We start from the raw sequence: 12,990 nt of genomic DNA on the forward strand, positions 1-12,990 counted from the left end.
CTTTCACTTTCACAATAAACAAGGGGCTAGATGTTTTAAGATCTAGATTCTTGTCTTGGTTCAGTCACTAACTTGGTCTGTGACTGCAGATCACTACTTGAACACTCTAGGCCTCTTTATAAACTAGATTTTTCTAGATGATTCCTAAGATACTTTTTAGCTCTAATGTTCTATGACTAGATATGAACAACATTAAAAACAATGAGGAAACCTAACATATATTTACAAATTGGCCTCCCTTTCAGGGGAATAGTACAACAACAAAAACAAAGTGAAGTTTTTGACACATATCACCCAATACTAAATCACCTATGGTGTATATATCAACACAGGTTGTTAATGAATTTTCAATCTGGCTGCATAAAGACAAATATTCCAATAAATGGTATAATTCTGAAACTTTTTACTTAAGGGCTCTTTCTTTCCCCATCTTTCTGCCATATCCACCTTTCTATAGAATTCTGTTTAGTTGCTCAGTCACGTTTGACATTTTGCAACCCCATGGACAGCAGGCTTCCCTGTCCTTCACCATCTCCCGGACCTTGCTTAAAGTCAAGTCCATTGAGTCAGTGATGCCATCCAACCATCTCATCCTCTGTCATTTCCTTCTCCTCCTGCCTTCAATCTTTCCCAACATCAGGGTCTTTTCTAATAAGTCGGCTCTTTGCATCAGGTGGCCAAAATATTGGAGCTTCAGTTTCAGCATCAGTCCTTCCCTTGAATATTCAGGATTGATTTCCTTTAGGATCGACTGTTTGGATCTCCTTGCAGTCCAAGGGGCTCTCAAGAGTCTTCTCCAGCACCACAGTTCAGAAGCATCAATTCTTTCACGTTACCGTTCTTTATGGTCCAACTCTCACATCCGTACATGACTCCTGGAAAAACCATAGCTTTGACTATATGGACCTTTGTTGGCATTACTTTGTCAGCAAACTAATTTCTCTGCTTTTTAATACACTGTCTAGGTTTGTCATAGCTTTTCCTCCAATGAGCAGGCATCTTTTAATTTCATGGCTGCAGTGATTTTGAAGCCCAAGAAAATACAGTCTCTCACTTTTTCCATTGTTTCCCCATCTATTTGCCATGAAGTCATGGCACTGGATGCTGTGATCTTCTTTTTTTGAATGCTGAGTTTTAAGCCAGCTTTTTTACTCTCCTATTAACCTTCATAATGTAGATTTTAAGAACATACATTCAGCCAGATTGAGTTCAAAGTCAGGGTTTGCTAACATATAGTTGATGACTTTAGAAAATTATTTAGCCTTTCTGTGTCTAATTTAAAATAACTGTAATGATATTACGTAGCTTGAAAGGTAGTTGCAAGGATTAAATGACATTTTACATAAACCTCTGAGAACACTTAATGTGTGTTAACTTTTTTTTGTGTGTGTGTGTGTTAACTTTTAAGAGTATAAAAGTTACAAGTGGGATATCATATCTTGAGAAAACGATAAGTTGCTATGGGAGCTTGTTGAGTACCTATATGCTCGCCAGGTGTCAATGCCTAGTAGTAAGTTTAAAGCTTCACCTGTAGTTCAGGAAGAGGTCTAGCCAGCCTTGTGGTTTATATTTATCAGGTTTATATTTACTCAGTAGGCAGAAATTTCACATGTATAAATAGCTAACATTGTGTGAGGAGAGAAGAGGGTGGAAGAACAGGACTTTCCTTTGACACCTACTCTTAAGAAAGAGGTTGCAGTAAAGGACTGAATGGACCATACGACAAGTAGCCAAAGAACTAAAGAGTGATTCCATAAAAGTCAAAGTACAGAGTTTCAAGCAGAAGGTACTCAAAACAGTCAAGTTATATAGACTTGAGACCAAATAAAGACTGTCAAAAAAATCATTGCATCTGACAATTCAAAGGTTATTTCTAACCTTTGAGAGAATAGTGTTGGGGGAATGATGAAGGAAGAAACTAGATTTTAGGTGACTACGGAATATATAGGAGGTAGAAAATACAAGTCAGGGCATGAAGATTACCATTTCAATATGGTGTCAGGTAAATGGCTGCTGCTGCTGCTAAGTCGCTTCAATTGTATCCAACTCTGTGTAACCCCATAGATGGCAGCCCACCAGGCTCCTCTGTCCCTGGGATTCTCCAGGCAAGAATATTGGAATGGATTGCCATTTCCTTCTCCAATGCATGCATGCATGCATGCTAAGTTGCTTCAATCGTGTCCGACTCTGTGCGACCCTATGTACAGCAGCCCACCAGGCTCCTCTGTCCACGGGATTCTCTAGGCAAGAATACTGGAGTGGGTTGCCATTTCCTTCTCCACGGGTACATGGAGTTCATACCTGATCCAGCTGAGAACAAGAACACAAAAATACGGTCATGTGCTTTTAATATAACTTAGTATTTTGTATAATTAGTATTTTAGTATAATTTGCTTAGTACTTTAGTATAATTTTCTACATATAGTAAGTTACATATGTACACACAGCTATGTATATGTGTATGTATATGTATGTATATAGGGCTTCCTCAGTGGCTCTGTGGTGAAGAATCTGCCTGTAATGCAGGAGAAACAGGAGACGCAGGTTCAGTCCCTGGGTCAGGAAGGTACCTGGAGGAGGGCATGGCAACACACTCCAGTATTCCTGCCTTGGGAATTCCATGGACAGAGGAGCCTGGTGGGCTATAGTCCATGGGGTTGCAATGGATCAGACATAACTGAAGCGACTGAGCATACACGCATGCGTGTATACACACCCACACACACATAAAACAATGTTTCTATACTATTTAGCATTCAGTCTTGCTTATTTTTTAAGCTAAAATTTCTAATGATACTTAGTCTTTGAGGATAGCAGTTTTTTTCCCTTTTTTTAAATTATTTTTTTTATTTTTTAACTTTACAATATTGTATTGGTTTTGCCATATATCAACATGAATCTGCCACAGATATACACGTGTTCCCCATCCTGAACCCCCTCCCTCCACCCTCCCTGTACCATCCCTCTGGGTTGTCCCAGTGCACCAGCCCCAAGCATCCAGTATCGTGCATCGAACCTGGACTGGCGACTCGTTTCATATATGACATTATACATGTTTCAATGCCATTCTCCCAAATCATCCCACCCTCTCCCTCTCCCACAGAGTTCAAAAGACTGTTCTATACATCAGTGTCTCTTTTGCTGTCTCATATACAGGGTTATTGTTACCATCTTTCTAAATTCCATATATATGCGTTAGTATCTAATGAGGTGGATGAAACTGGAGCCTATTATACAGAGTGAAGTAAGCCAGAAAGAAAAACACCAATACAGTATACTAACGCATACATATTGAATTTAGAAAGATGGTAACAATAACCCTGTATATGAAGATAGCAGTTTTATGTATCCATTTCCTAGCTTTATTTAAGTCAGTGGATACTGACAAATTAGTATTTAGAAAATTCATTCTATTTAAGATGGAAGACAGTGAGGGAAATTATAGTAGAAAGAAAGGAAGCAAAGTGCCAAGGACTAAGGTTGTAAGTAAAAAAAAATAGAGAAAAGAAAGCTAACAAGGAATAAAGCAAAACATTACTTCTGCAAATCAGAAAAAAGCTAAAAGCAGCTGCAGAAATTGTTGCTGATGAATTCAGTTCTTATCCTGGATATCTTTTCTGACTATCAAGGCAAGACATTTTGAGGAAGATTTCTGGGGTCATAGCTGAAATTTTCACATCAGGATTAGTTTAGATCTCCAGATCTCTGACTCATGACCTCCTAAACAGAATATAAATTTGCTCTCAGAAGAAGGAAGGCAAGTTAATCTAGCAGAACGCTCTAAGTAGGTCCCCAAAAGAAACATTTTTATCCATTCTACTGAAATTGGAGACAAGGCTAAATTTAGCTGTGATAGACCTCTAAATTGTCTACTAAATGCCACTGTGAATGCTTTTAAACAAAATAACCTTGTGCTGCATAGGAGAAGCCAATGAACACGGAATGAATGCTGTCATTGTAAACAACCAATTCCATTTCTGTCACCATTTTAGATTATTTCAGCAAGGAAGAACCATAATGTTTATTGGACATTTGTTATTAAAAACATTTTCTATGAAAAAAATTACTCTTTCTCAAAGTAGATTTTGAAAAATATGTGTGCTGTTAATGTCTGGCATGGTCTTGTCACAGGTAAATATGGTTGGTGAATAAAATTCAGGGGTGAAGGCAGCCTCCAGCTCCCAGAATTATGAGAAGATGCTAATGCGCAAATGGAAAGTTTCCCGTTTTGTGTTTATTCAAAAGAGCAAACACACACACACACACACACACACACACACACACACACACGGAAAAGAATACAGAAACTCCAAGAGCAAGACTATAAAGGAAACCAAGTTTAACATAGGTACTCTCTTACTTTCTGTTTTCATACATTCTCCTTCGTCTATCAAAATTAGGTGCTTATTATGAGTTTTGATTTTTAAAGATTCTGTTCTCAACCATGAGTCAATAAAGCTGTATTTTAACTAAGAAGCTGTTTAGAATTAGTTCTTCTATCACAGCTGAATTTTAAACAGTCAACCAACAAATACTATATATATCTTATGTATGTAGTACTGTGAGGTTACAGAAGGCCTAGATATTGCTTGAAGCATATTATCTTTGTTAGGCTAATAGAAGATGACACAGAGAACAATAAAGATGACACTTGATTAAGTCCTGTTGATGGAGCTACTACTGTCTTATATTAATAGCATTATCCATTCCAAACAATGTAGTCGTATAAGAGAGAGTATAGTCTTCCAGTGAAAATTATAGAATCTAGGGCCAGTTTACTGGTTCTGCCATGTATTAGCTGTATGACCATGGGCAAATCCCTGAAAATACACTTGCTTCAGTTTCATGTATTTATAGTGGAGGCAAATCTGATATCTTCCTCGTAGAATTGATTTTGTCATTTCCTTCCTCTCTATGAGAGGTGTTTGATCGGGTATTAACACTGCCAAGCAGGTTTCTCCAGCATCATTTTCAGGTTTAGTAGGTAGATAGTAGGTGTGAATACAAAGGATTCATCACATCCAATTTAACATTTCTGGGCTTCTGATCGTACTATAGGTGCCTCGTTATTCAATGACACTAATGAATTCTCTTCTTCATTGGAGCGTAGATGGCTGTAGAAGAAAGGCTAGAAACCACTTGAAAAGCCTGGTGTCAGAGTCCCAGAGATGGTAGGAGAAGTCCTGACAGTAAACTACAAAGCAAGGGAAGCCATTAGCTCAGTGACGCCCATGGACACAGTCTTGCTCAGCGGAAAGGGACATGGCTCAGTGGGTATGAGTGATTCAGACAGCAGGAGTCACTTGGGGGTGAGGAAGCCAATGCAAAGCTTTTATTCTAAAGGGAGGTCAACATTCCAGCTGCTAACAGGAGAGCAGCAGGATAGTTGCCTGACACTGAGCTTGCCCTGAACATACCTAGGGTTTTCCCACTCTTTCTATGTCTTTCTCTCTAACTCTCTCCATGTGCTGACATTTTACTTGTTCTTAAAGCTGTATAAGTGAGGAATATAGATGGGATTCTGTTACTTCCCACAAAAAGGAAAACAAAATCAACAAAAACTTACAAAGAAAAATAGACTTACATAATTAGAATACACAGAAAAGTCCAGCACATAGGATTTGCTTCAAGCATGGCTGGGCTCAGTGCTTGGAGGTTGTCGTTAATGATAGTAATGTGACAATAGAGCCTAGATGCAGAAACACAGCTAAGCAATGGAAAGTACTAGTCTTACAGAAAAGGGGGATGGCTAACGTGTTGGATCAAAGCCAGAACTGACCTCTTTGGCCTAACTGCTGTAGATTTTGTCTAGTCTTCACCCAGCACTGTGGCCAGGAACATGGTCTCTGTTGACTGGCCTAGATTTTCCCAGGTCCTCACAGATCACCAGATGGGGCCAGCACCACCAGACTACAAGGGCTGACACCGGGGAGAGGAAGTTCCCAAGTGAAAATACAGTCATGAAATTCTGTTGCAGCAGGAAAGGAATAAGTGGTTGATTTATGGAAGAAAAAAAAAAAAAAGCCACCGCCGCTACTAAAAATAACTTACAAATCCCACTGATGAAGCCTTGTTTATATTTTATTTCCTTCAGGAAATTTTCATCAGCCGGAAGTGAACCCTTCTCCTCCAAGTTCTGTTAAGCAATTCTGTTTATTTGCCTTGTCATATTCACTTGTGTGTGTGCCTTCTCTCCTTTTATAATTTCTGATTAAAGGCACTGTTTTTTTTTTGCACTTGAATTGAACATAGAGTCTAACACAACATGTTGCATATGGAAACTGTCATTAAGAAATATTGGCTACTGTATTTATTCATAGATTTCTTTTTTATTTGAAAAATAGATGTATAATTTTTAGGAAAATGAAATAGCTGTAAGTGATTAAGGACCCATGAAAATCAGTCATGGATAGGTTTTGGGGATTTCTCATATTATTATCTGCAGAGTTTATTTATTGTTTGTATCTTCATCAGTCTTTAATCATCCACAATTATTTCACTTTTCTAAAAAAAATTATATTAACCAATATTAGTTGAACACCTTGATGCGTAGAAAGTGAGTAACATGATGTTACTCTATAGTCTCAGTTTCTCATATAAGCCTAGGATTGTAATTTTTGTTGCATAGATTATGACTGAAATATACAGAGGTTAAAACAAATAGCTGAGCTGTAGAGCTTGAGATGGAGACTGGATTTGAATTCAGATCTGACTGAAACAGTGAGTGCTTTCACCATAGCACAAATATCGTATGCTTTATGTTTTAACATTTATGTGTCCTGAATTTCATCACATGGGAGTGAGCTGTTGCTTTTCTGTGGTCTTTACTAGAAGGTGAGAGCATATTTGTTTTCTTCATTTTCAAGCCCCTAATACCAAGTAATAATATTTTTCCTTCCTCCATTCTTTCCTCTTCTCCTTCCTTCCTTCTTTTTTTTTTTTTTTTTTGTTATAATCTTTGAAGTAGTTGTGGAACATTCTGCATTTAGAAAGATATAATGGCATTGGGGTCCCCTGCTTGGCTTCTTGGGATAAAGAAGTTTAGGCTTAATCCTTGCTTCCACCAGTAAAAATTCTATCCTCTTGAGGAAGCTTGTAAACTTTGTCTCCTTTTCCTTAAAATGGCTAATAGTAATAGTGCTTATTTTATAGGGTTCCTGTGAGACTTAAATGGAATACTTTATGAACACCATTAACTGTGAGCCTGGCACATAGTAAACACACAATAAAATCTCTGCACTATTGGCTACTGTTTTTTTTTTAATGAAGTACATTTGATATTTCAGACTTTATGACCTTTGAATTATTTTAAAATTTTGAATATCTATTTCCAAAACCAGAAAGTAGAACTTTTAAAAATAACCAAGAGATAGCAGTCAAATAAAGGTTAATGCAAATCATGCATGCATGTATACCATTAAATATGTAAAACCATAATAACCATTCTGTGGCATCAGATCATCCAGGGAATTCAGAATCTCATAGAGCTGTCCCAGTGTTATTATCTCATGAATTGAAAAACTCATAGTGTCAACTTCTAATGAGGTCAAGCTAATCTCAATAAGCACAAAAATAGGTCCAAAATCTGACTGCAAAGTGAAAATCAGCCAATGGAACTGTTGAAAATATTTTGTTTTCAGTTAGTTCTTTTCTTTTCCTCCCCTGAAAAATCTGAGAAAGATTAGAGACATAATGTCCAAACAGGTCATTATTATTTGTAATCGTAACACTCCCTTAACTCTGGGATAGACTCCTTTTTTTCAGTTGGGTCAGATTGTTGCCTTGAAGGGTAGAGGAAAGACTAGTGAACCTCGAGTCCTGAGTCAGAAATGACTGATGGGTAGCACAAAAGGGAGGAAGATAGGGGATGACTCAGTCCATATTTAACATCTGCAGAGTTAATGATAGTTACTTCTTTCTTCACCTGCTCTAACATCTCCCTCTCACCAATGTTCTGTGGTTGCTAAGCAACCTCTCCTAGAAGTAGTGGCGCAAGCAGGATCTGTCAAGTTCATTATTTTTGCCTTACACAGGCAGTGGCTATGATGAAAGAAAAGGTACTATACTTTATCTCTGCTTGTACTTCATCTCTGTTTCTCTCAGCCCCATTCATTTCTCACTTCTTGCTTTTAGGTACTCCTGGAGATCTAGAAAGAATTGGAGATAGTATTTTGTCTGAGAAGGAAGTAAGTGAAGGGGGAAAAAAGTTGAAAACATAATGTTTACCTCAATTTCCATCTCCAGTTACTCTGTAAGCAGGTTACAAAATCAAACAATCTTGAAATTCAGCAAAAGAAGACAGGAATAAAATTAATGGTAGCACTGTCCAAGGGATGATATACTTCAAGGGGAGAAGAAATCCTAGTTTCTCCGATCCACTCATTATATGTTTCGCTATGTGTTAACTATGAATCTAAGACAAAGTTAGAGTCAGGCAGTGGTGACAGAATATTTAAGACGAAATTGGCTATTACATGCAGGGCCTCTGTTTTTGCATATAACTTCAAAATACTGTGTTGAGATTGGAATTTCTTGTGTTTGATTTGTTCCACTGAAATTAACTTTTTAAAAAATTATTTTAGAGACTAAATTGGTCTGTATTTCTTTCTTCCAGGGAAATTTGATGAATCTCTTTGACATAAAGTTATATTCTCTTCCATGGAGTAATTATAACAAAATAAGATACTGGCTAATAGCATTCATTTTGGAAGTGTACAAACATGAAGTCATAACTTAATTTCAGTTTAATAGTTACATAATCCTGGATCCTGGATGGATCACTTAAGTCTTGCTATCCCTTGGTTTGATAATCTATAAAATGGGGATTCTAAATGTACTATCTTCAAGAGTAGTTGTGGAGATTAAATGAAGTAATTCATGTAAAGCTTAGAAGAGTGAATGCACAAAGTAAGTGTCAAATAGGTAGGATGTCAATATTATTTTTTAAATTTTAGTTATTTCCAATATCCTGCATTATTTGAGTGTATTACTATGCATTACTTCTGCGACAGTGCTAAGTACAATGTTAAATAATATCAAAAGCAAGTATCTTCATTCAGAGTTAATATTTATAAAAAGATAATATTAAAAAAGAAGAGCCTTTTCTTTAGTTCCATTGAATGTTAGCTTTTTGGTGAGAGAATTTAGTTCTGCTGAAAATCCATACATATGTTATTGATCAAGAATGGTGACCCAGTGTTCTTTCCTTCCACCAGACTCCAGTCCTTCAGAAGAGATAGGCAGTACATCAATGAATGTCCTCACACTTAAACAATAGTTCAACAGAAATAATTTGAGATACAATGTGACTGACAAAATAAAATCTGGGAAGATTTGTCTGAAATGAGATGAAGAATTCTCTGTCTTCAGGAATTTATTGTATTTTCAATATAACTAGATCAGTTGCAAAATCCAGGGAGTTTTAATTTAATACCTAAACCTTCTTGAAAAAATTAAGCATTTCATTTCTATTCTCATGGTTTCATACTAGCATTTTGCCTAAACTTGTATTTATTTTCTCTGCAGCCACATGTTGCTAGTAAGAGTGCTTAATAAAGGTGCACAGTAATTTGGTGATCATTTTGAGAATAGAAGAATTAAGAGCTCAGATAAATGTTAAACAGTAAAGAATGTTTATATATGCCTAAGTGTTAGTTGCTGAGTCATGTCTGACTCTGCAACCCCATGGACTGTAGCCCTACTGGCTCCTCTGTCTGTAAAATTCTCCAGACAAGAATACTGGTAACTGAAAGTCACTCAATTGTGTCCAACTCTTTGTGACCCCATGGACTGTATAGTACATGAACTTCTCCAGGCCAGAATACTGGAGTGGGTTGCATTTCTTTCTCCAGGGCATCTTCTCAACCCAGGGATCGAATCCAGGTTTCCCACACTGCAGGCAGATTCTTTACCATCTGAGCCACCAGAGAAACTCATATATGCATACTGCATATATTAAATGAGGCATATATAATTATTTGTGAGAAGATACCTAAATTAGAAAATGATGGGAATTTGGGTAATTCAATAGATACCTCATCAATGATCCTAATCATGTTCTTTTTTTTCTTCCTGTTTCCTCGCTTAATAAGAACAATATCACACTCTCTGGCTTTCAAGAAAACTATTGATAAATAAGAACATGTCTTTGGGAGAAAGAGCATCAGGAGGAGGATTTCTGAGGATATTTCCATTGAGTCAGCTGGACTTGAGGATAAGGACTGTCTCTCTGGTTTCCCCACTGGAGTAGCAATATTTTCTAATGGTGTAGGCCATATAAATGACTCATATCTGGATTTAGAGCTGTATCCTAACATGCACTTACTTAACCTTTCTACATCTTGGTTTCCATTGTAAATGAGAAGTTATAATAGAGGTGGTGTGATGACTATGTGCTTAACACGGTGGCTGGAACGTATGTTTCATTATTAGCATCTTCATCAACATTAACTTTTCCTCATTTAAGTCCATACGTTCAAGCTTTTGTGAATGCTGCATAAATGAGGAAATATTCTAAAGGTATTCCTAAGCCCATGATGTCTCTGTGTATAGGTAGGCCTATAATTCTAGTTACAGAAGTGGCCCAAAACTTCTACAAGGAGATTGACTGAGCAGTGGGCTTACAAACATGCCTACTGACCAAGAATCTTGACAATTTTGCCTCCAAATCTTATGGACACTACTGACTCTGATTGCAATTTTCCAGTTCAAAAATAAACATGGAAATATGTTTTGAACAAAGAGTCAGAAGTGGGGTTTAGGCCTAGACTTGATCCTTTTGTGAGCATCAATTTCCTTACTTGCAAAATTAGGCTTTAACTGAGAGTTTATTTGGTATCAGACATAATATAGGCATAGTATATTAAATAAACTGTAATTCTCTTGTAACCCTAACACATATCTTCAGGTTATAGGTTCTTACCCTTCCTTTCTCTCTCAATTTGAACCAGTTCTAAGAAATCAGTGAATGTCATACCAAAGTGTTGAGAGTTATCATCCAGTTTCTATAAAGAGAATAGTCATCTATTCATGAAATATGTTGGTGCTGCTAAGATCATAGTTATAGAAATTGTCTGCTGCTGCTGCGTCGCTTCAGTCATGTCCGACTCTGTGTGACCCCATAAACGGCAGCCCACCAGACTTCCCATCCCTGGAATTCTCCAAGCAAGAACACTGGAGTGGGTTGCCATTTCCTTCTCCAATGCATGAAAGTGAAAAGTGAAAGTGAAATCGCTCAGTCGTGTCCGACTCTTAGCAACCTCATGGACTGCAGCCTACCAGGCTCCTCCGTTTATGGGATTTTCTAGGCAAAAGTACTAGAGTGGGGTGCCATTGCAGTTATGCCATTAAAGACTTTTTAAAAAGCAAACAGAATCTTATGTAAGGATGAATAATATAAACACCTACCCTCTCATCAGAATCTTCTTTAAGCTACAAGGCATATGTTATATTCAAGACACTGATTTCCTATTTATTTGTAAGAATGTGATCCTAGCAATTGAAATTTCTGCTCTACAAATGGTTTTCAACTACTGACTGATCTATATTCCCTTTCTGGGAAGTTACATCTTTCAGGGCCAATTCCCAATTCATTGGCAATGCCACTTTTACAGAATTTAATAAAGTTTAAGGAACTCTCCCCAAATGTATGTTTTTAGTTTAAACCAATGCAACTTTACACCTTGAACATAATTATTCACCAGATAAATTTTATTTCATTCAGCTATCATTTATTTTGTGCTTCCTGTGAGTCTGAATGAATGCCTTTCATAAAACAAAATTCTAAGCAAAATCATCAGCATCAGTCTTTCCTATGAATGGCATACATTGTGTGAGTTAGAAGTATCATAGATGTTATCATGAGTTGTCCTTAGAGGGGTGGTGTTTGAATAGCTGGGAAGCAAACTTCCTTCCTGTCCCAAGTATGGATTTGTCTAGCTGGTACCTAGCCATTAACAGATGCAGAACCATAAACTTATATTTTGTATAGAGTCGGTTCTATCTAATGCAGAGTCTCTCTCTGTCTCTGTCACTATCTCTAGTTCTTGCTCCATATGTGAAAACCGTCCTTTTCTCCCTCCAATATTATGTGCTGAACACGTCAGTCTGTGTAGCGTTTATGTGTTTCTACCATAATTATGCAGGTTTAACCTTTACACATGAATAAGTTACTGTGTAGGTGGCAGGATGAACAGTTAAAGAGCACTGCTGTTGCAGAACAAGGACACGGGAAATAGAACAGCACAATGACTTTAAAAGTTTATGCTCTCTTAAATAGCTTTCTGTTGTGGTTACATTAGAGCAGAGTCACAAAAAGCATTACCAGAGTGTTTGTTTATTCACCACTGAATTTCTTCCAGCCTTAAAGAAATCACAAATTTCTTAATCTTGTCCAGGAAGATTCATGTAGTTGAAAAATTCCCCCTTTTCTGAATCAGTTGTTTGCATCAAGACTTGCATTCATCTTTATGACCACTTTTGCTTTAATCCTTCCTAATTAGAGAAATGACGAAGCTACTCTGTGGTGTTTATAGCTTCTCTAAATAGAGGTTTTAAAAAATTCTTGGATCATGATCTCTTACAGAATATCTGGAATCTGTAGGAAATATAAACAAGTATAATTTCAATAATGTGAATAACAAGTTAGCAATTTTTTTTATCATTCTAAGGTATTTTACTCTGTGTGTGTGGGAGTGCGTGTGTATTAGTATGTGTATGCAGTGAGGTAGAGTTGGAAGCCTTAAAAGGACATTAGTTATCAAGTAACTAATACATCATGTTCCTTTGTGTGTCTTTTCCATTAAATGGCTTCAGATGCAGAATAGATGCTTCCAAGAGATGGCAGAAAACTTGTTCTAAAACACAACATTTGGGTTTCCTTTCTTCATGACTGTGCTATTATAAGCACTTACACAGGGTCCACAGACCTGACAATATGCAAGGGATCTGAAAAGAATTTAGGAAATCAATATATCCTTTTTATCACTAAAA

General features: G+C 37.0%; 1 long non-coding RNA gene across 1 annotated transcript; it reads left to right on the plus strand.

The window, feature by feature from the left end:
* Window positions 1-7,972: 7,972 nt before the first annotated feature.
* On the plus strand, window positions 7,973-9,409 carry LOC133239660 (uncharacterized). Its single transcript, XR_009733921.1, has 3 exons — window positions 7,973-8,057; window positions 8,104-8,186; window positions 9,216-9,409. It is a non-coding gene; the product is annotated as an uncharacterized LOC133239660 (long non-coding RNA).
* The last annotated feature ends 3,581 nt before the right edge of the window (window positions 9,410-12,990 follow it).

This window comes from Bos javanicus, chromosome 26 (assembly GCF_032452875.1).
Source record: "Bos javanicus breed banteng chromosome 26, ARS-OSU_banteng_1.0, whole genome shotgun sequence".
Classification (NCBI taxonomy): domain Eukaryota; kingdom Metazoa; phylum Chordata; class Mammalia; order Artiodactyla; family Bovidae; genus Bos; species Bos javanicus.